The sequence below is a fragment of the Macrobrachium nipponense genome, chromosome 20, assembly GCF_015104395.2.
Source record: "Macrobrachium nipponense isolate FS-2020 chromosome 20, ASM1510439v2, whole genome shotgun sequence".
Taxonomy (NCBI): domain Eukaryota; kingdom Metazoa; phylum Arthropoda; class Malacostraca; order Decapoda; family Palaemonidae; genus Macrobrachium; species Macrobrachium nipponense.
The window spans coordinates 26936347-26961632 of record NC_061089.1 but is presented as its reverse complement, the minus strand read 5'-3'; the positions used below and the strand labels follow the sequence as shown (position 1 = coordinate 26961632).

Sequence of the window (25286 nt, the reverse complement as noted above, 5' to 3'; positions counted from 1 at the left end):
TGGAATTTTCCAAGTAAATTGGCGAGCCTAATTCATAGATCATGTGTTGGAACTATTATGTCGAAGTCATGCATTCATATGGCGCTGGTGGAGAGGTATGGACTTCGTGGTCATTCCAAATTTACCCCGGTGATGTTTGCTTCTGGAATACAAGTCAGCGTTTTACAGCATCTTGATAAATGTTTTGAAATTATTGTGCTTTTCGTAGTTAGTTAATGTACTTTTTTCACTGTTAAAAGGCAATTTTCTTCTAAGCCAGTGTGTTCTGGAAAACTTTAATATATGATGCTATTTACATTTTTAAAAAATTGCCCTTTTGAAGGTTTTGCTTTGTGAGATATATATTCTTTTTGTCTTGGAAATCCTTGACATCCTTAACGTATGGCTATTCGGTGTGGACAGTCATTTTAACCAGATGCAAGTCTTAAGAATAGCATGGAAATGCTCACTCCCAATCAAACATTTAACAGTATCATACAAAAGACGAGAAACGATAATATGAAGACAGTTTTTATTTAACGAAACACGGAAGAACAGGCGGTACTAAGGCCGCAATTTTAGGGCACTGTTCAGTCGACTTTGCAGATGTAATATGCCGCACTATACGTATTGTAGTGTTATCGCACGGGTTGCTTCTCTCTCTCTCTCTCTCTCTCTCTCTCTCTCTCTCTCTCTCTCTCAAGTAGTGTTTTTTTTAGTGCTTAGGAAGCGCAAATATTAGTAAGGGGAACTGGTACTACAAAAATACTGGTTTCCCTGGTTGTTGAAATGAAAAAGATGAGATTTATGTCGTGAAAAATGGGTTTGGTAGCTGGCCTTGTTGAAGTACTTAGGAATTATTTATATATATATATATATATATATATATATATATATATATATATATATATATATATATATATATATATATATATATTGGGCGTAAAAGAAAAATAACTGAATTATTTTTATTTATAATTAGGTTTATACCAATATATGAAAGGACAGCGACATTCCTTGATTTTTCTTTTTTATCCAAGTATTTCAGTGTTAGATACTAGAAATTACATGTAATTAATTACATATATTAATGGTTAGATGCTAAAAATTACATGTTTAATTAATTAAGTACATGCATCAAGCTACAAATGTCATTCAGTATCCAATTCGCTCCACCTCGGAATAAATATGTTTTCATAATTATGGTAACCGAAGGGAAATTTTTTTAGTTGACAATAATTTCGTCTTTCCTTGGATTCGAACCAGCGCACAGAGGAGAAATCGGGACTTCAGTAACGTCTTCTTACTGACTGGACGGAATTATTGTCAATTGAAAAATTCCCCTTCGGTTAACATATATGAAATCATATTAATTCCGAGGCAGAGCGAATTAGATATTAAATGACATTTGTAGCTTCATGCATGTAGTATATGAATTATGGTGATGTGATAAAAATTCGGAATTAAGTACATAGATACAAAAAAATACATGTAATTAAATACATATCAATACCAGGATAATACCCGATTTTTTCATAATATGGCTTGCTTAATCTTCACCAATGATATACATTATGCAGCATTTAGTGAATAGAGAAACAGATTCTGATGCTTGTGATTGCTGCTTTTCAGCGATTGATAATTTCCGTTGAAAGGGGTGTGACAGACATGCGTATACTCTGCTTGAATTAACATATATTATATATAGCTTTTTATATATATATATGTATATATATATATATATATTATAATATATACAAATTTCGTAGCCAACTTGTGAGAAATGTCATGAAGTCGCTGTCAAAAGATTTTAGACGAATCAGCACGATAAGATAATGAGGGTTAATAGGAAACCTGTGGAATCACTGTTACCTTCATTACTGTGTTATAACAGCAAAGCGTGATGTGATATGTCCAAATAAAGATAGACCGTAACCTGTGAAAACTTTCAGGGCTAAGCCTGCTTATGATGGATTATCATCGACAGGAGGGAGGGTGGGGTTCCTACACAAATCCCAAAAATTAGAAACAAAAACATCTAAAAGAAAAATATCACGAATAATACACTACGAAATACAGCACAGTACGTGAAACTAAAAGGTTTTCCTTTGGCTTCGACAATCCCTACTTCAGAAATATTATTATTATTATTATTATTAAAACGAGGACTTCAGTTGTGTATCGCCCGTATTTAGTGCACTGTAAGAAAAAACTATAAATCCTACTCGATAAATGGGAGTTGAAGCTTACACGTGTTTAAATATCATGAAAAAGTGCTGGATGTTATAAAATATTTAGATTTTTGTTTGTAAAATATATCTTAATTTAATGCGTCCAAATATCATTAAAACCGTTATTTTAGAGACATTTAAATTATTTATCAATTATTTTTTAAAATATCTTGATGAGAATTTTGTATTATAGAAATGAAAATCTGTATTCGGTGTAAAATAGCATTTTTAAAATGTTTTATTATGCTAATGGAATAGGAGATTAAATTTATAACTATCACTCTAATGAAACTTTACTCCATTTTTATGTTAGCTGCGTGGCGGTATACAAAAGTATTACACAACTTTTTTGTAAAGATTATATATAACAAGGTTCCGGGATGTTAGAGAGCTCGAGTTTTGAGAGCAGATATCTGTAGAGCCATCGAAGGCAAACCGTGCCAGACAGAGCAAGCAAACGGCAACACCGAGCGCTGTGAATAGTAAACGGAATTATATGAAGATAGGCAAAACGCGTGATAGAGGAGCAGTGCTGGAAATGATGGAAATATTAGGCGCGTGAAATAGCGAATAAGACTAGAGGCAGGGGGATAAATGGCAAGAGAAAAGAAATGGCTATGATAATCCAAGAAAGTAAAGATATTAAGGTCAATAAGACCGGGGACATTTTCTCCTGCATAAAAATTGACGTATCATAAGCAAACACCGGAACGTGCTGTCATCTCGCTTCTATTTAAGGAACTTGTAGAGAAAGTAAAGGATAAGTGATAACTTAAAGGACAAGTCATGTCCAGTTACACATTACAGATTTTTTTTCGTATCCAGAGTCATGCAGTTCGTCAAAAGCTGCATAAATTACGAATTGAAAAATGGACAGAGTTCGAAAGTTCGTTGCATGTTATGAGCTGCCCTAGAGCAAGAGCTCATGCCAACTTATTCTAAGACGGTGACGACGACGGGTGTTATATCCGTTTCAGGTCCCTACTTCGTGTTGTAGCTCTCGTTCTTCACAAATGAGGGCTCAACGTCGCTTAAATTTAAAAAAAAAAAATTAAAAAGCTTCATGGTTGGCAGGAATTGTCTTCTTATGCTTCTTAGCTTAAACTCTAGTCGGGGTCGCTGTTTTCAATGAATTTCCTCTAGCTGTTTCTATCTTGAGTCCTTCCTTCGTTTATTCCTTCGTCTCTCGTGTCTTCTTGAATGGAATCTCGCCATCTTCTCTTAGACCTCCTTCGTGTCCGTGGCACTTTCTTTTCCATGATGTCGCTTACTACCGCCCTTCCTCATCAAGCGCCCGGACCAACTTCGTGTATTAAGGGGAAAAGGAAAGGGATTGAACAATGATTATGGATGACTGGAAAATTTTCATATCAGAGTGATTAGAATTAAATACCTTTGGCTCTCAGGTCTCCAATGGTTAATTTGGAAAATGAAAAAAAAAAAAAAAAGGCATACACGGCATTTGAAAACAACTATTCTTGTGGCCTGCCCGGAACCTAATGAACCCGATTTCAGTTCATTAACTTCGATCTTACACACACACACACACACACACATACACACACACACATATATATATATATATATATATATATATATATATATTATATATATAGTGTGTATACATGAATGTATATATAATGTATATAATATAGTGTCATGTATACTTGTGCATCCCCTAGCAATTAAGAAATAGGTACAATTTTGTGACCCTTGGTTTATGTAAAAATCACATAGTAAATTATTCAGTAAAGTTATGAAAAATAAACGCATTTATTTATTGTTGAGAATGTAGCATCAAAAGGCACGTAAAATGCGTTATGAATGTTTATCAGCAATGATTTTTGTACATTTGATATTGTAGCAAATCTGTCTTTGTTTAGTAGAAATGTCACATTCTTTTCGGCCTATTTTCGTATGATGGGTGCCACTTCTGTTTGGCGATGGGTAGATAGTTGAGAGTAAATTTGAAATAGTTCCCGCAAAATGGACGAATCCGTGGAATAAGGACAGGTTAGTGGTATTTGTTTAAATATATTCGGAATACTACTCATATTAACTAATAGAAAAATCTCAGGGAGAGTAAGTCCATCGTCGTGTCTGTGTAATAGTATTTAAAAAGTTACAGTCTGTATTTTGTCATTTTTTGTAAACAACTCATCGATACGCCTGTGTCATTTTTTTTCTCCCAAATACTAATGTTTCTTAATTTGATCGGCCGTTTCCCATCCTTCAACTCCAACAGCAAACTGGAAATCCCTCTCCTCTTTTCTTTTCCCCGTTTTGTGAAGCTTCTCCCAAAGGGCAGTTTATCATTTTATTTATGGTTAGGATGTAATTTTGGAAAGGGAATATTATATTAGAGTAATAATAATATACCATGCGAATACAAAATCCTATTTACTTGTTTTTCGCATATCGTTGAACGCTGAATCTTTATAAAAACAAACTTACTCTTTCTAAGAAAACAATTATTAAAAATATTCATTAAAAGAATTCTGTGCTATATCATTGGAAAAACAAGAGTATTTTTCAAATCTTGGTGAAGCGAATCTAAAAAATAAGAAGTTTCAAGTTTGCCATTTCGACAGTCAATTATTACAAGCTAATCTGTCATGTAATTACAAAACATTTCTTTTCCTCAAGATTATTAAACGCCTTATCTTGAATACTTCCTTTTTCTTCAGTGCTTCTTATCTAATTAATGGATATTAGTTGGCCATTAGTCGGTAAATCCTTTACCCCATGAACCAAAATTTGAAATGTTGGTTATTGAGGTAAAGAATAAATGTCATTCAGTGTATATTTAAAAAAGTTGTCAGACATTCCTAACGTTCTTTTTGCTATCCATTTTCGTCTTTATTTCATCTCCCTGTCCAGTTCTTCTCCTGGAACGGACAATTACCTAACGCGACAAAAATGTGTAGCTTATGAAATTTGTCTCTCATTTTTGCAGTGGAAATAATATATATAAACAAATAATATATATGGAGACCCGCAAGCTGGAGTGGATTTCTGATTGCCCAACATCAAGAAAGAGCCAACATGGAAAAGCAGGCGAAGGGAGAGGGCTAAGAATGATGCAAAGTTGGTCAAGAGAGAGTTTAACACGACGTGAGGGTCAGAGCAAACAGGCATTAGTTTTCGGCACCTCGCCTTACTTGACTTACCTGAATTGAAATCCTCACGGCAGAAAACAGAAGCGCTATTATAAATATGGATGTGTAGCACCGTTCGAAATTGCAATATTTGCACATGTATTTCAGTGCGTTGCAGATAATTCCGACACGTATAACATTTTGATACTGCACCGCTAATGCTAAATTCATCCGCCTTTGTCATGAATAATTCCGGGGAAACGAATAGGAAAGAGAGAAAGAGAGAGAGAGAGAGAGAGAGGAAAAAAGTAGGCGTCCTGTTAATTGTGCGCCTGTCGCAAATTGACGCGTGCGCGCTGAGGGGTTGAACGGGCACCTCTTCAAGTGCTTTTGCGCTCCTATCTAGCAAAGAGGTCATGATTAGCTTAAACTGTTACGGTGACAGATATGAATGTTTTTTTTTTTTTTAGGTCACCTCGCGACACAGCCTCTGCCGAACAATGAAATCTTTTTAAGCGAGATTGCTGAAGGTGCTATAAGGTGTTCATGATAGTACGTGAAGATATCTAGTATGAAGCAAACACCAGTTAAAAAAATTAATTGATAGGATGCTAATGAATGAAGTTTCAGATACTTTATTCCAGTTCATGGCCAGATAAAGATGATGCTAATACAATACATTATAGAATACAAAATAAAATTACTCTAATACAATACATTATAGAATACAAAATCAAATTACGGTAAGGAATTTGAAATACAATCAAACCCTGCAAAAGAAATGGGGCCATGAAATAACGCGGATGTAAATTAGTACAAAAAGATCAGACATCTCGGGTAAAGGCGCGGTTTCAAATGTACGGCATATTTATTTATTATTGATAGAAAAGTAGATTTTAGAGGGAGGGCCAAGTATAGCAAAAGAACATCATTCCTCAGGTCAACTTACTCATATCGGGTTTTTAACCAACGTGCCTATCGTTCCACCATTCCTCACCCTGCCAGGAGAGCATAAGTAGTCCTTTAGGGTTGTGAACGGGGCACTCTAACACTGCATCACGTATAGCGAGAGAGAGAACGAGCACAGATTGCTTTCATATATAATGCATAGATGGTGACAGTAATCAGTCGATCAAGTAATGAAGCAAAGTTCGAAACTTTATTCTGAATCATAATGGTGTACAAGTTTGTCAGAATATTTTATCCTTTAACTTTTATTTCAATGGCTTCTTAAATTCTCTATTTTCCGGTATCTTTGAATACGCTTTCCACTGAAAGCGTCGAAATCCCGAATAAAATGCATGAGAGTTATCCTTGGTAAGTGGCACTTTCAGTGTAGCATGTCCAAAAAGTTTGGTATTAAAATAGTCAAGAGGTCATAGTGGCCATGACAGTACTTGTCAATGATGAATGAAACATAGATTTTATATTAGATTTTTAATGAATCAATTAAATCGAGTTAATCATGAGTGATACATCAAATTCAGCCGTGTTATGTGACTATACTCCAGACATTCTTTTGCGGAAATTGGTCGTTGTCTGTTTAGTGCCATGAGATTCATGAGGGACGTTGACCCATAAATGGGTATTTTAGGTCCCCGAATCAAAAAGAAACGTTGTCAAAAAATCTTTTGAAGAACGTAATCATTTACTCGGGTTACCGGTTGTATTTTCCGTTATACGATTTTGGGAATTTGCAAGCTAAGAACATTAATATATTTTCCGCTGCATTTAAACACTGATAAGAAATATATATATATATATATATATATATATATATATATATATATGATATATATATATATATATATATATTATTATATAAGATAGCAGGCAACTAATGTTAAAAGCTAAAATGAATAGTATTAACTATGCATCGTAAATTTTAAGTTTTAAGTGAGGGGCATAAAAACGATCTGATGTGCTTTTAAAACATAGAAATGGCTGTAAAAGCTTGTGGAGGCCATTAACGTCATAAAACATTGATGGCACTGCTGTGGTACTTTTATTCATTACGGCAGTGGTTTTAGTTGTCTGTTGGCCATCTACCTACATATATACATGTTTGCAGTAACTACATTTATTATAGTTGCTTAGCGTAATGGTTTCCATTGCGTAACTGCTTTTTCTTAAGTACTTGAGTATATATATATATATATATATCTATATATATATATATATATATATTTAAATTAATAGCCACACACACATTTGGAGTAACTGTCTTCATAACAATGATGTTAGTCGAAAGGAACGTCATTGAAACTCTGTCATACGTATATTATTAGATAAAACCTTCTGTCCAGAGGTGTAAGTATTCCTGACCATACTAGCAAAGAGTATATATATCTGAATGGCTACCGTTAGAAATATGAACATCTTTTGCTTTTATTATCGCAACGATGGAATACGACATTTATGTCATTTTTTTTTCTTGTCAAGTAGTTTAGGGCAAGAAGTCGACTTCTTTCATTCAGGTGGATGGACCGTATATCATCACGGAATTGAGTCGTAGCTTGTGTTAGTATTCTTACATACATCATACATACATACACAACACACACACACACACACACACATATATATATATATATATATATAAGAAGAGAGAGAGAGAATAGTATGTGTAGAGAATTAGTATTTAAAGAAATTTTGTGGACGGGGAAGAAAATTAAAATTAAGCTATTATGACAGAAGGATATAAAAGAATTTTCGTTTTCAGTTATCGGTGACCCTGTCTTTGTATGAACACGAAGTGGTTGACCATCTATTACTTTGGCTAGTTTGTAAGGCTGAGGTTTTTCAAGAATGATCTGCATGTTGTTAACATTTATTCCCTTCAATAATTCGCAAAAGAATGTGTCTTGAAACCTAGTAACTCTCCCAAGAGGTTTCACTGTACTCCCACTCGTGGAGACTAGGCACTGTAACGGGTAAACAGTGATGACCAGTTCGTGGACAAATCGAAGGCCGGGAGGAGCTTCTCCAAATACAAATAAGGTTGATGACACCAGGCTAAGTCCAATTCCAGGACTGGCAGTGATACCAGGCAAGGTCCTATTCCAGGACTGGTGACACCAGGCAAAGGCCAATTTCAGGACTGGTGAACAAATTGTGCACCCAAAATCCTTTACGTAATCCTTTTTGTTAATATTAAAACAACACGAATCCTTTTAGTTATGTGATAACGATGGCTGTAAATATATTGGAGTGTAAATATTGTTGTCGATGGCTTCTGGTTTCCGAGATGTTACCAATGAAATCGGCGTTACAGAGCTAAGTGAGCTGAGTGTTAAATAAGTTATTTGAGAAACGTAGTGTAGCTAAAAGCATTTTAGTACGTAGGTCCAATCTGGGTATGCCCTTTAGGGGTTATGCTAGCCCATTGGTAACTTGTGGTTTAACGTCTCTGGGTACGAAACCCTTGAGACTAACAAACACTCCGGGTGATAAGTCTCACTAGAATCTATGAGCTGTGGCTTCTTTTACTGGAGCTTTTCAGTAGCTGACAAATAGCAGGAGTAATAGAGTATACTCTATTAATCCTGGACAAATATTATCCTCGCAAACCCCGTCCATCGTTTGGTGATATTCGCATAAATGATCAATCTCACGTTGGGGATAGTCGAGGCTGGAACTGCTGCGGTTCAGTAAATTATCCGGTATATGTGTCTGGTTTTTTCTGTATTTTGTGCGTGAAGTTTTGCACCATTTCGTTTGGAATTTTTTTTTTCAGTATTCTGTACATGTAATATTTCCAGTACTCTACGTATAAAAATTTCGGTTTTAATTTTTAAATGTCTTCTATTTTTCCCGTGCTCAGTACGTTTCGAAAGATAACCATGTTAGTCATTCATTGAGGGAGGGAAAGTATTATATTTCATGGAAAAGACGCTAATAACTGACTTGATGGCCGATTTCCTATGCTGTTGTATCCAAGGTCTAAGGCGTCGATGATACATTTTTATTTATTTATTCAATAGATGAAACCTATTCATAAGGAAAAAGTCCTCGCGGCCATTTGCTTGAAATTCAGTCCTCCAAAAAATATGTTGGATTCAACCTCCCACCACAGACCTTACACCGCGGGAGTAACTGATCATGATGCAGAGCCAGTATTTTTTTATTTTTTTTTTTTAGGGAAAGCTTATGCGTAACTATAAAGCATGATGCAGTAAGTGATAGTTTATATGTTTAATGGTAATTTGCTTCACCGTGAGTCCATTAACGACGTATATGTTTGGGGACTGAAAGCTTTGCTCCTAATGGAAGGCGAATACACTTTGAAAGATATACATAGCTGTACAGATTTCCTAGAATGTAGATTTATTTTGCCATTTGTAACATTCTTATGCATGTAGCTAAATGCAAATGATCATGATATAAATTATTCTTCACTGACATTCAATAAAGAGGACTAGAAACAATGTAGTTGAGAATGTAAAGAAAACAATAAAATCATAGCTCTTGTAAGGAGTGCAGCAACAGCGTCATGTATTATTTTTGAAACCTAAGGAATTTCTGAGACATGTTGAATTTGGGTCTACAGTTACAAAATCTCAGGCTCCAAATTAATCTTTAGCATAGATGACTGGTCATGAACAACGGCCCCCCCCCCCCCTCCCCCGCTTTTTTTTAATTGACTCTTTAGGATGCCATTCAGACCAATCACTTGAGAAATACAGATTGACGTTATTAATTTACATATATTTTACAGAAAAATATAATGGTGGGTATTATGCGTCACAAGAATTTTGCCTCTTATTCAAGACTCCAAAGACTTCCTATAAAGTGTGCATAGGGAAATATTAACAGTTAAGAATATAGATAGGTTCCGTAATTCAAATTTTATAGAAGCGCTTTGGCTAACTAGAAAACTGGAGAGGTTTTTGAGAGCATGTTAGAATAGGACATCAGTTTGGAGCAGTAGGAGACGAGTTCTGGATGTCAGTTTTTAAAGCCTTATGTCTTGAAGGGCAAAAAAAAAAAAAAAAAAAAAAAAAAAAGCTGTGATTCTGTTAGATTGGACAAGCATGAAGAGCAGCAGAATCAGAGGTGAACACCATTCTCTTGGCCGTATGGGTAAGAAGTCATTGCAGCCAAACCAAGAATCAGGAGTGAAAGTTTTAGCGCCAGATGGAACATACTCCCTCGGTAACCTGTTACGACATCACTACTGCTCTAATAGTTAGCTTAGGGGTTTCCAGCACCTAAGAAACATACCGCCTTTGGAAAACGTTAGCCAGCAGGGAAGCAACATCTTTGCTGAGTTAGAGTAGTAATAAGTAATATTACTGATGTAGTACCACAGCCAGTGGCATTGAAAGGCACAACAGGAAAACTTTTCAGGGGAGTGACCCGGTGGGTCTTAGGTGGAGAAAAGTTAGAAAAAAAAAAAATGCGAGGCCATGATGACAGCAACGCTTATTGTTCGTCACAGAATAATTTACCCCGTTTCGTGAGCATTATTGCAGCTCTTGTCAGATTAGACGCAATTAAGCCACTCTTGCGTGATTTGAAAGACAGTTCCGCTCCCGACATAAAGAACTTGAGCATTTTTTAATCGTGTGAAACAGCATCAGACTCCTAATACTTGATGAATAATAAAAAAAAGTCGGCAAGGAAACTGAGACCAGTAGTTCGAATAAAGAAATACAGTCAAGAATTTGTTAAATTAAAAAAAAAAAAAAGAGAATAAAAGAAGCTGAAGGAAAGTTTTCTGGTAAGAGTGGCGATTCAAGAGGCATTGCTGTAGCATACCCACAGGTTTGTTTGTGTTATAAGTATCGTGAAGATCTTGAATTTCCCACAAGAATTTGAACAAATGTATTATTTAGAGTTCAGATAATTAGAATTAGCGTTCAGGGATGACATCATCCGCTCGCGCACACACACACACACACACACAGAATATAATATATATATATATATATATAATATATATATATATATATATATATATATATATTATACATATATAATATATTATATGTGTGTGTGTATCATGCAGTGTCATTGTCGAGGTATATATTAGAAATATAATACCCGTAAGAATGATATCATCTACTTTTTCCTTTAAGTAATTTTATTTATCTTGGCAAATTTGTAATTGTTCTAGATCCTCCAATGTAGTGTTGGAAAGTCTGATGTCGAAAGTGTGTTCATTGAAATAATGTGTTGAGTAAATATGGCGGATTTCGTAATTTCAAAGTTCTGCCCACTGTAATTGAGGAGACTACTGTATAGGCCGTCCAAGACTGATTGATTGATTTGTATATATAAATAGATGTTAGAGTGAACGTATGCTTCGCGGGTCCGAGAATATTCTTCGAAAATAATTTCTTGTAGTAGATCATAAATATAGTATGTTGTATGTAGTAATTCTTCATTTTGTTAAGTTATAATATTTGTCGTCATTTTGAGAATAAGAATAATTTTTTGTGGAATAAGATGGGGAATGGTTTACGATTTTCATTCTTCATTTTTAATGTAAGAATTTAATTAATTCTGTAGTATTAAGTAAGATATCTGCAACTCAATTGCACTCGGTTGCAATTTGCAATTGTACGATTAGCGACCAAAACTCCCGTTATACCAAACTTGAAGGATTGAAACTTTTTGACTTTTTCAAGCATTCCCATCACATGGAACAACATTGTCAAATTTTATGTGCTTTATAAAAGAATTCGCTACTATTTTCAGAGAAATTACTATTTCTTAGTTCGTCATGAGTGACCTTCATGGCTTACTAGTGAAGTCAAGCGTCAAAAACACAGCATTGTTATAGTGTCAAGATAGGAAATCCCTACCCAAGGGACATTACGTTCCACTCTGAAACTCGGCCCAGTGAGCCTTCAACTAGCGGTAGTGGCGAGGGAGCCTTGGGCCCCGGTTAAAGACATGCTTGAACGTGGAGAGAGAGGATGGGAGGGCCTGAGGGCGGGGGCGGGGGCGGGGCGCCGGTTTTAGACGAGGAATATCGGTACACGCACACAAAATATGTTACTTAAGAGAATGCATTCTCGTCAACTTTTAAAGTGCATAGTATCTTTCTTTTATATCCATTTTATTCCAATAAATTCTGTTTGCTTGCTAACTTTGCTCCTCATCGGGTTTCGCTAGCTAATGCGCCAGTTGGACGTTTGTAGAAGAAAGTAATCCTTGTTAATAAGTGATGCTTTGAGCTGGACGTTTCCCTTTGGAAGGATGTATGAATTTGAATAATGCATTAGTTTAATTTGAACGTTGTTGAAGGAAATAAGGGAAATTCTAGTCACGGGTAGGTGACTGTATTATAAATTTACTTCCAATTTAGTGTTTCGTATTGTGAGAGGCAGATTTCTTTAAAATGAAGAAACTGTGTATTGCAATTTAATTACTGCATAATTAAATTCGCCTTTAGTTTATTTTGTTTGTTGTTGGAATTAATTCAGCTGGACTTCGATAAACAGTTGGGAATACAAGGATCTGTGCTTTTTGTGATGTACTGTACTTGATCAACCGATGTAGATGTTGCTCCATCGATACTTTCCTTTTTCTTGCATTGACACGAAATTATTTAAGCGTTTTCTTTATAGCACATCTGCGGTCAGTGTCAGCCACATGGTCCGATATTTCAATAAATACTTGTTATTTCCAAAGCAGATGGTTATCAATACGTTAATGAAGCTGATTTCTCCTGTATTAGCGTCCGTTTAGTATTTATTCACCTTCAACCGTAGTGTAGGCACACGTCTAAGGACTGTAAGCACGTCGTTGCGTCTTCTCCGCCAGTATACGTGTGTCCGCACTGAATGAAAAACTGCGGCGTCAGATTAAAGAGTAACGAAATATTTTGTCCTGGATTCATCTGGGTGATTGTAGTTATGAATGGAAGAGGTGGTATTGAGAGCCATAGGATAGGAACCAATTCTGATTAGTCCATTGAGCGCCGTAATGAGTCATAGTTTGGAAAGATTGTTGATGTTATAATTTTAGAATAAAAAAAGTAAGATTTTAATAAAAAAATAAAAAAATAAAAAAATAAAAAAGACAAGATGGCTGAAACAGCACTTTGGAATTAATAAAATGAAATTCGATATGGATGATGTCTTTTTTTATGTATTTCGATTCTTTGTTAAAAAATACTCGGATTTGCCACTAATCTTGGATGCATAAACATACTATATAAGTCACACAAACAAAAGTTGGAAATGTGTAAACGGCCGGTAGGTAACGCTACGTATGTTGTTCACAACAAAACAGTGCTACACTCTCACTCTGAACTGCAAGGATCGAAGTGAGTATAGTATATCTTATATCTATTTCATTTATCAACAACTAGCAGTTTCCCTTACTAAGGAATGGCGCCAAAGAACAGATAACTCGACGTTTACTGCCACAATCATTCTTTAACTGCTGAACTGTCGATGAAACCACTGGACCATCGACTTCATGCATCTACACGGAAGTCCTTCAGTTTCACGTCGACTGACCGACCGCCTTGCACAGTGTGCCGTCGCCCCTGCCGCATTTTCTCGTTTCCTAACTTTGGACATTCATCCAAGGAGGCCCTTGTGCTCATCTCTTCCATGACTACTTCACAAAATCTGTCTAAGCCCTTTGAGGTCTCCTCTCCTCCCCCTCCCCCCAGCGCTTCTGAATGATGCGCTCTTTTTTACCACTACGTATACTATATCATGACGGAACCATTTTCTGAATACTCTGTTCATCCTGTCGATGACGCTAACCTTTCTAATATTTTCTTTATATATCTCCATAGTTCAAACATAATAAATCTTTTTACGTTGCGTAAAATACGCAAACGCGCACACATACACATGCATACGACATAAGCTTGCATAGTTCTTTTGAATATCTTGTTTTCCATGAAATGTGCTGTATTTTGCATCTTCCCCTGTAATAAACTGTGTAGTGTCGTTGTTTTGAGGAACCTGTCTTCTTGGGCTAAAGGTTCTTCCAGGTATGTTAAAAATTTGATTATAAATAACTGTATTGTAGATGTAAAAAGCCTCCATTTGAGAACAGATAACTGTTTTTCGTTTCCGCTGGTTAGTGGATGAACGCGACAGTGCTCAGTTATGTTGCCAATTGTGTGGACTGTCGGCCCAACTTTTTTTCTTCTTCTTCTTTTCGCTTTACGATCAACGATGCGCGTTTTGATGACCCATTTTAGGTTTTATGACACAAACAATATGCAAAAATTTAAAAAAATAAAAGGCCCGGTGAGACTGAGGAACTTGGACTGACTTAACCGCTAGCTAATTGACTCTCATGCGACCGCAAAGGCGTTGCCGTGGATGAATCGGAAAGAAAAACTCAAATAAAGACATCCCAGAAGGTTTGTGCAAGTAGTGTTTGAGAACGAGACTGAAATAAGAAAAGATTCGATGAGGACCTGAATTTGACCTATTTGGAATAAGTGTCGTAGGATCTTTGAGAGATTTTCAGAAAGCTGCGAAACAAAGTCACGATGAAAGCGTCATGTGCCAATAATAATGATATGTTTGGATTTTTTTTTTCTTTTTCGCACCTGATTAAATTACAAAATACGCACCTGATTAAATTACAAAATATCGAACTGCAGAATGTTACTTGTAAAGCAAAACGACAGACGTCTTGTGCAAAGGACATATAACTTATGAATGGACTTCAATTTTCCCGACCGTAACATTCATTAATGACAAGGCACATAAAAGAATAGCTTCATTCAAATTTCGTGCACGCCATTCATACTTCACCATTCCCCGTTTTCTACACGTCGACGTTACTACACAACACATCCGTGACTGCGCTATCATGCTCTTTCCACATTTGTTACAATACGACATTGTAAATCTTGTCAGATGATTCGGATATTTCTGTTGAATCTGTAAGATAGGGTCGTTAGTACTTGGAAAGATGGTTTAAAAATGCCGTGCAAGTGAATGGTTTGGAGAGCAACGCAGTCCACATTTTTTTTCCCAAAGCAAAATGGACTGTTATTTTTATTTTATTTTTATTTTTATTTATTTATTTTTTTTTTTGCATGGCGGTCTGTCTGAAGGAGTCGGCGGTTACTCGCGCAGTAATTTTGAATCTTTCGAGATTGTTAAGTTTAAAGGTTTATGTCAGGGCTGCGACCCCAGGCAAAATGAAACGTTTTTGCAGCTGTTGTGGTTCCGTCGAGCATTAGAGCTCAGGGTGTGCTTGCAAGTGATGCCTTCTAACATCCCTCTCCTGGTAACTCCTCTGCCTCTCGTCACCAACACCACAATCCTCTCTGCCATTTAAGCTGCCTCCACTAACTACTTCTACTACAAATCAATCTCTCTCTCTCTCTCTCTCTCTCTCTCTCTCTCTCTCTCTCTCTCAGGAAAGAACTCCAGTTTTGCAAGTAGCTTTTTAGGCTTAATTGTCCATTCTAGTCTCTTTTGGACCTCCGACAGCGGAAGAATTGGCAATGAGTTTGGTCCACATTGGAAACGTTCTGTCACACCGGTAACACTTTCAGTCTCCTGGGCATCCATAAAAAAACGGTTAGTTATCATTATTATTATATTATTATTAGGTAAAAAGGGTTTGATTTTGAAGATGACGTGATGACAGCGTGAAAAGCCTTCATAAGTAGACAGTTGATAATTACATAAGTAATAGATTCTTTGTGTTATGCACGAAGTACCTGGAATAATTTCTTCCTCGATGTACCTACAACGTAGTAGGGTACATAAATGTTGTGTGTATGTGTGTGCGTGTGTGTTTTGTGTGTATATACATGCACATAGTAATTCCAGTCTTGTATTTCATCTTTCTTCTCCAGATCTGCTAATTAATATTCTCGTAGGCGAATTGCCCCGAACCATAGAATGCTGTCTACACGAGCACCATCGCACGAACCTTCTCTGATCCATATTCCTGCAAATGATACGACGCAAACAAGCCAGGAGAAGCCTGAATGATTCATACAACAAGCTGATTTGCAATTCAGTGTCCTGGGCATCAGGAGTTATTTTTCGTAGCCATTAAGATACGGATGACGCGCTTGTCCTGTCTGTTAACAGATCGTAACCAGATTCTAAATTAGTATATGGGAAAAAATCGTTATGAAAATACAAAAGAAGAATGGTCGATTCTGCGTTACGGATTATTGGAGACGTAGATTTGTGTATGTGTGTGTGTGTATGTGTGTGTATATATATATATATATATATATATATATATATATATATATATATATATATATATATACGCACTCATACGTGTATGTATACTTATTCAAAATTTATCCAATAATTTGTGACGAAGAAGCGACTTACTACTAGGTAAACGATTTACAGTTCCATTAACTGAGGCACAATAGAATTGAACGGACTGTGTGGGCGCTAAACTGATAACTAGTTTTCATGCTCACAGTCAGTTCCCGGAGCAGAGATCCCTTATAACTTATTATTTGACTCTTGTATATACTTGAAGGAATGTGGTCCTCCAGTAGACATGACCTACTGCGTGAGCGAGGTCGTAAATTCATAACCTTTGACGGAGGGCTTTAATTAAGCCTAAATTGGTCGACCCCGTATTACTGCCGTGGTAGCAATAGTTTTTGTGAGGACAGATCGATTTAATATTCCGTTTTCCTTGGCGATGAAAGATGATCTCATTCAGGATATTTTAAATTTTTATTTTCGTAATTGTGACTCCTCAAGTATACATCACTTCTTTCTTATTGTGGCTCATTTTTGCGAAGACTTGTTTTGGTCCATTATTGCCAGATTTCCTTAAGACACAAAATTAATTGATAAGTTACGACTATCCCGCATGAATAAGTGTTTGAAAGTGAAGCCTGAGATAAAAGTAAAATTTTGTATTTAACTTTGACCTTGGACTCCACGTTAAGACACTTGGGCAAGTGGTCAAATCATGGATATTCATAGGTAACTAACAAGTTGTTTTTTCTTTACCTATCTCACATGCGGGCAAGTGCACATATTCAGCGATCCATTCTGGCAGCAAAACTCTCCAAATCAGCAGTGTGCTATTTGATCTAGAGTATTTATGATTACGTAGACCGTTCCTCTACCTCCCCTGTCTCTCTACAAGGCAAATGCACCACTATCGGCTAACGACCGAGGAACCTGTATTTTTTTTCCGTCATAAATCTGATGTTATAATCAGTAAATTAGTACTGTACGTGGTTGCTAGTTGAATATTGTAGTCTGTAATGAGAGAGAGAGAGAGAGAGAGGAAATTAACAAGGGTGATCACAACTACGTGAGAGTGTAAGTAACCTTTCTCACAATTAAAAACGGGAGGGCTTCGACGAGGTTATTCCTCACTCCAGTGGATGATACCCCCGCCCCACCCACACCCTCTCTCGCGGGCGCGCAATATTTGTCATTCATTTGACTCTCGAATGGCTAGTCATTGGTGTGCCCCAATTTTCACTTCTTAACCGCATAAAGCAAGGGTCCTTATTTTCTTTCAGTAGCCGCATACTCCTGGACGCTTTCACCATTCTCTCTCTCTCTCTCTCTCTCTCTCTCTCTCATCCTAATTTTTTTTTATACGAAGGAAGTTTGCAAGCGAGAGTATTGCTAGGCACGGTACATATCAGTCAGACTTATTATTATTCATATTATTAATGAACCTGTTGCAGTTTTCTTTTCATTTTGCTAATGTATCTTGTGCTGTATCTGTTGTATATGTAATCTGATGGTTTGCCTTCCGCCATGAGTTGGAGTCAAATATTTTATGACAATCAGTAAATTGTTTGCCCAGGGTTTTTGTCTCCGTGTAACATTAAATGCATTTCACTTTTCATTTCTTGCGCAAATATTTCTTAGGAGATGCTCGTCTAGTCTGTTACCCGATGACGTCGTATTTTCGCTTCTCATTAATGTCGATTTTGATTTCCGCAACTAATTGTGGGGTAGCACACACACACACACGTTGTACTTATTATTGTTTTTTGGGGGAGGGGTCCGGTGCGAAGCAGAAATCAGATCTTATTCAACAAGCAATATTTTGAATTTTAATATTGAAATATTATAAAATGCATTATAAAAACTTCCTTTTATCGTAAAACCTTATCACTCAAAATCACAATTTGTCCAATCCAAATATCTGATGGCCGATTATGTAGGTGACCGAAGCGCGAGTTCCGTTTCCTCTGCTTCTTTCGAGTTGAGACTTTTGTCGGGAAGTCTTCGCTTGTTTGGCCGGAGCTGTTTGAGCTTCTCTCCTCGAACTTTCAAAAGCTATTTTGTCTTTATTAGCTGACTGCAATTAAATCCGCTATCATTCGGCGGTAATTGGCAATTAGAGATACACTGAAATAATGTCAAGAAAGAGATCAAATCTTATTGACGGAATTACGTTTCGTTATCGTTGTTATTGCTATTAGCGCTCGGTTTGTCGCTGTATTGCTCTTGTACCCGTCATTAGAATTATTGTCATTATTATATTTAATGTGACAGAACTTGATGTTAACTTCAGCTGGCTGTAAAATTAGGGTTAGTGAATTTCATAATGGTCACGCATATGCAAACATCCATATACATAAATATATGGGCTTCGTAGCGAGTGACAAGCGTTTCCAAAGTGTGAAGAAATTATATATATATAGTGTGTGTGTGTTTATATGTTTATATTTACATTATGTAACATACACGTGGTCCGGTGGTGAGAACGTTTGCCTCCTATGAAAGATCTCAGATTTGATTTCCAGAATGGGCTGGGTTCTTTAGGCGTTATCCGTCAATCCTCATTTCACGTTTAGTTTATCTTATTAGTGGAGTAAGTACCTGGTAGATGGTCGACTTTGGACTGGTCGGTATATTGGAAAGGGGCATTGCACTGTCAAGACTTGCCGAGAACAGGAAGACTAACGCCTTCGGAAATCACTACCTCAAGTACACGGGATGTTCAATATATATATATATATATATATATATATATATATATATATATATATATATATATATATATATCGTGTGTTTGCGCTCGCGTATTATTGTACATTTAATTGATGTCATCGTCGAAAGCGGAGAAAAACAACTTTGTCCATGTATCGACACTAAATCCAAAAGCCAGCATTGCAGTTACAACAGTAAATTCGGAAAGGAGCTGGAAATGGCATCAAACCAAGATGGAATTATTCCATCTTGGCATCAAACGACATGGATTGGTAGCTGCAGTGTGTATCGGGAGGGTCTCTACCACCCCCACCAGCACGTGGCGTGTCTTACATGATGAGGTTATATCATTAATATTCTTCTCGAAGGTTCACAGTGACGAAAGACACACGTCTTTACCCCGACTGACCATTCTTCTTCTTCTTCTTCTTCATCTTCTTCTCCTTCTTCCATTTTTTATGTTATTTTTTTCATATTTAAATGCTCAAGAGAGCGTGGTATCGATACTCCACGCTATGGATACTTACTTGAGAAAAGTTTATTGTGTTATAATCATGATCCTATTATTATTATTACTGGTACCAGTTCCGAAATTGTCTGTATTTTTATTTTTTGATGCAGGATCTACCTCGCGCAAATTATACCAACTTTGTATATTTACTATGATACGAATATGAGGGACAGACCACGCAGTCAACACCGACAGGTTAATTGTTTATTATTATTATTATTATAGTGCAAAAGACAACCTGTGCATTTGATACCAACAGAACTATTTTTTTTTTTTTAAACGAAGCCAGACACCACGCAGTGGACACCAACTGGGGAAAGTAAAACAGGTCAGGTCTCTGCTGGTAGAATGAGGCGTCACATTGTCTTTTGTTGTGAGCACCCAAAGGCCAGTGGCTTACGGTTTGCCGAAGACGCAGTTAAAACAATTATTGTTTATATAAAATAAGCTTTGCTTCAATATAATGGTGTACTTAAATGCGCATTTCTTACTATGGAGTCGTGCAAATTTTTCTTTCAGATTTTAACTTTATGATCTAGACTTCCGATTTGAATCATTTTTAATTCGTCAGTAATTTGTAATATTATTCAAAAATATTGTGTGACGTCAGCATAACTTGCCATGTCGTTTATGCATATATAAGAACTTGAGCTAGTCATGTTCGTGGTGCATGTTTTACATAGCTGCGAAACTTTTAGTATTAGATTGTTTTTCTCTTTGTCTTAGGATGATGATGTTTTCTGTTCATAGTCATATACAGATTTTAAAAATGCAGATAGAATGTAGACAACAAGAAGCTTAAGAGCGAAATTAAAACAACACCATGCGCACTTATTACAAGAAAAGTAGTTCCATTGGTAGCAATATGTACAGCTTAAGGTGCTTTGAATGGCTATACTTGAACCGACGGCAACAGTTTGCTGTATAAACTATTATTATTATTGTTATTATTATTATTATTTTTATTATTATTATTGCGGTCGCTATGAAGACGTAATTAAAGGAAACAGTAAATTTACAAGCAACGGAGATTATCTAACGAGGAATTGTTCATATAATGCAGGGAAAAGTCTCCATCGTTGTAAATGTGGAAGCGGCCTCTGTTTATTGCTATTTAATGAGTAGCTATATTGAGAGGTCCTTAGATTATCTGCCGCGATAACTTCCGTGTGCGTCGAATATCGATATTTGTTTGCTGTAGCTTTCTCGCGGCTCGGAACCGTTGACCCGTGTAATATATAGCCTCTGGAGTCTAACGATGAGCGCCTGTTATCTCGATGTATTGGGTGGCGGTATCAATGAAATTCGGTGTCATTGCCACACCATACTTAGCATTCTTCTTTCAGATGTTGCATCTGAACTGCGCCTTTCAATTCAAAGTTTGTCCTCGTCATTGCGAGTGCGACTTCAAAACGTGTTATCCGGAATTACCTTTCCGCTTTTATGTAATTAAGGTTGTGTACTTTTCTCATAATTAGCTTGGAATTCTTTTAGTCTGGTACAAGTATTGAAAAACATGGAATTCTTAAGAGAAACTAATAATATAGTTAATCTTTGGGTACGGACATTGTGGCGCAAATAGTAAATCTATAGCTTTATTACAAGATCTCTTTATCTTCCCAAAGGCTATTAGAATAACTACAATGTTTGTGCTCGTGTCAGTATTGCTCATTTTTTATGTAATTTTTGTGGAAAATCTGTATTACGAAAAAACTTGTATGTTTGCTGAGATATATTGAAAAATAACTGACAAAGGGCAAGCGTGGTTCGTCTTTCACGTCATGTCTTATTTTAGATAACGATTCTGTTACCAGTTTGGCACGTATGTGTTGTAGTTGGGAAAATTAGCAATATTATACACAAAGGTGTACATATATATATATTTGTATATATATTATATTAATGGAATTTACTGCTCATAATTTTTTAGCAAATACGTATGCAAGTTTGGTAAACTTGAAGCCCTCTTTAGTTCTCTGCTTCTTCACACCTTTGGATACACTGGTCACTGCAAAGCTTGAGATCCACGAGAGGAACCAGATGAAGCTATTTAGGTTCATCATGTGGCTCTTAGGCTTTGCGATCCAATATTGTGTATCTGAGTGTGTTTTTTATTTTAATGAAAAGAATATTTATATGTATATATATATATATATTATATATATATATATATATATATATATACATATATATATATTGGATTAATGTTAAAAAGCAACTTTAACAATGAACTAAGTGAAATCAGTCGCTCTTAATAAAAGGTAAGCACTAAATAAGGACTACTCTGCCTTAAATATTGTCAGCAACATTTGTTTATATATAATTTTTATCATATTTTATCCTTTAATTGGGTTTCCCCCCCCCCTCTTTTTATATATTAATTTTATATATTAGTTGTTCATGAATGCTCTGTAACTGACAAATAAAGACGGAGCCGAATGAGGCCGGAGGGGGAGCCGACAAAACTGACCGAGATAAGGGTGATGAAATTAGTGATGAAAAATTATTGCACTTTAATGAAGGCAATAAAAATTACATCTAACACTTAATTATTTTCTCAATTACCTGTATGATTAAGACCGGTGAGCGTCATATCTCCTTCCACTGATGAAAAAATTGAAAGAATCGCTTACGTTAGAGGGATTGTTTTAATATTTCCTTAATAATAAATTGTCTATTTTTTGTTATTTTAAGATCTGCTATGACGAATATTATAAATTATTTGAGAAGGATAAAATACTGATCTTTGTTCAGTTCGTGGTTATGAAATTTGTCTTGCATTGGCATCATATATTCAAGATTTTGACGTGATTGGCGATTAAGTTCTTTTGCCTTTTCTTCTGTTAGGTTCAGTGCCGCGCTGTGTTCTAGCAATGTTATCCCGGTTGTGACCAGATACTGGAATGACCTGCTTAATCATGAACTGTAGTCGAATCGCTGAATCTTTAGAAATTCCGTCTTGGTGCAAGTAGTTTCTTGTTGAGCGGGCTAAGATGAGACTCTCTTCGTAGATTTTAATGAGTCATTTGTGTTATTTGTTTTTCCTTTGTTACTTTTATTTCATAGTTTATTCTTGACTTTTCAGTTTCCTTTACGGTACTCGACTGCTTTCCCATTTTGATGCGCAAAGGCCACAGCTTGGTGTGTATATATATATATATATATATATATATATATATATATATATATATATATATGTGTGTGTGTGTGTGTGTGTGTGTGTGTGTGTGTGTATACATATATGTAGTAAACTGATTATTATGCTAATAATAAAAATGGTTGTTATTGTGATGGGTAAAATAACTTATAATGATAATAATATGATTATGATATCAAAACTACCTAAATATAGTAATAGAGGAATTTCGGTATCATGAACCTGGAACCAACGCCACGGGCGAACTGACAATACAGGTGCACAAACAAACAAACACACACACACACGCGCGCACACTTACTAAGTCCCTCGAGGAGTCCCATGTGGTCCCCTTCTAAAGTTTTTGGGGACACCCTGATGACATCTTAATTACACTACAGGCTACCATTGATGTTCCATTTCCACTTGAAATGAGGTGGGTCCTTTTATCTTCATACCACGTGATGTCCCGAGAGTTTATAGCCTTATGTATTCAGTTTGTGTATGCTTACTCGTGCCTGTTCTGTATACTATAAAAAAATGATTTCAGCCTACCGGGTAGGAGTCTCTTCTACACCTTCCAAATATGTCCCTAAGGGGGTTCAGTAGGCCAGTCTTTAACAAGTACAACTTCACACACACACACACACACGCACACGCACGCTCATACACACACAGGGCGACTTTCACCGAGAGGCAACGAGAAAAAAAATCCTTCCGAAGTCCAAGGGAAGAATGGGAGAAATACCGAAAGGGAATGAATATCTTTGGAGACTTACCTGCTACGTGAAGCCAGGGGACACCAGCTGATTTCCTTTGGACACTTTAAAAAGGACACACACTCTCCGTCAAGACACGGGAATACAGGTCACTGATAAATGGTAATAAAAAAAACAATAAGAGCCAGTCACCCCCTTAAAACGAACGCGACGAAGGCGAAGGGAGAGAGAGAAAGAGCGAGAGCGATAGATGGGGCCTTGATCACCTCACTGAGCCATCGTTCAGACTGAGACAGTGAGGCTGTTGGCTGGCTGGCCTGGCTGGCAGGCTGCTTGCTGCTCCTGGCTGGCTCCCTCCGTCGCTCTCACAGGCTGCCACCGTGCCCAGGAGAGCCTCCACACACACACACACACACACACACACACACTCGGCCAGAGAGAGAAAGAAAAGAGAGGAAAGAGAGGAGTGAGAGAAAGAGAGAGAGAGAGAGAGAGAGAGAGACACTCCGTTGGACCACAACCAGCCCTACCAAACCAGGCTTCTACCGGTCCCGCTGCATGTGGGGTCCTGCTCCTATATATACCTGGCCCTCGACTATCCCTTTTTGAACTGGAACGTTTTGCCCACCTCCATATCAACTATAGAAATGAACTGTATCTGTCGCAACCTCGCTCCCAAGAGTGGTTTAAGGTTATTAGTCTGAGACTTCATACATCAAACAATGCAAACTCTGTAAACATGCAGGTACACGTACAAATTCACGCACTCTGTGACCTTATTAAGAACTGTTTGGTCATTCACTTTTCTTTTAAGGGGTGAGAGTTGAAAAGCCATTAGGATGTGTCTTGTGCTGGTTAAAATGCTTGAGCACGCATTTGATTATATATGCAAATATGAAGTGCCCATATATATATATATATATATATATATATATATATATATATATATATATATATATATATATATATATATATATATATATATATATATATATATATATATATATATATATATACATATATATATATATATATATATATATATACGTATATATATATATATATATATATATATATATATATATATATTATATATATATATGTGTGTGTGTGTGTGTGTGTGTGTGTGTGTGTGTATATACGGATTAAGCTACAAATGTCCTTTAATATCTAATTCGCCCTACCTCCGAATTTATATATTTTCATATATGCGAACCGGAGGGGAAGTTTTTAGTAGATAATAATTTCGTCAACTGAAAAAGATACCCCTTTGGTTAGCATATACGAAAATATATTAATTCCGAAGTAGAGCAAAATAGATATTAAAGGACATTTGTAGCTTAATGCGTGTATATGAATCACGGTTATGTGATCAGACGACTCACACACACATGTATACACACACACACACACACACACACACATATATATATATATATATATATATATATATATATATATATATATTATATATACACACATATATGTGTGTGTGTATGTATATATATGTGTGTGAATTTTGTCACATACAGAGGGACATTTTTTCATATTTGCAAATATTGAACAGCAAATGTCGTTAAATATTTAGTTCACTATATCTTGGGAATAACTTACTTCCAACGCCAATTATAATTGATAAGTGCATTGTTACCATTGGGATTCATTCGAACTGCCACCTGGTTGGTAAACAAGGACAGTCAATGTCCTTTCACATTCTCGCCAT

General features: G+C 36.2%; 1 protein-coding gene and 1 long non-coding RNA gene across 5 annotated transcripts in view; one reads left to right on the top strand and one right to left on the bottom strand.

The window, feature by feature from the left end:
- The window catches only part of LOC135223842 (BTB/POZ domain-containing protein Tiwaz-like), a 221659-nt gene extending 197722 nt beyond the window's left edge, over window positions 1-23937 (bottom strand). For all 4 annotated transcript variants that reach the window (XM_064262728.1, XM_064262744.1, XM_064262736.1 and 1 more), the window contains exon 1: window positions 23624-23937. The gene's annotated coding sequence lies outside the window, so the exon portion shown is untranslated. The remainder of the gene's footprint in view (window positions 1-23623) is intronic.
- LOC135223874 (uncharacterized) overlaps window positions 1-25286 on the top strand; it is a 194872-nt gene that overhangs the window by 84609 nt on the left and 84977 nt on the right. The window lies entirely within an intron of this gene.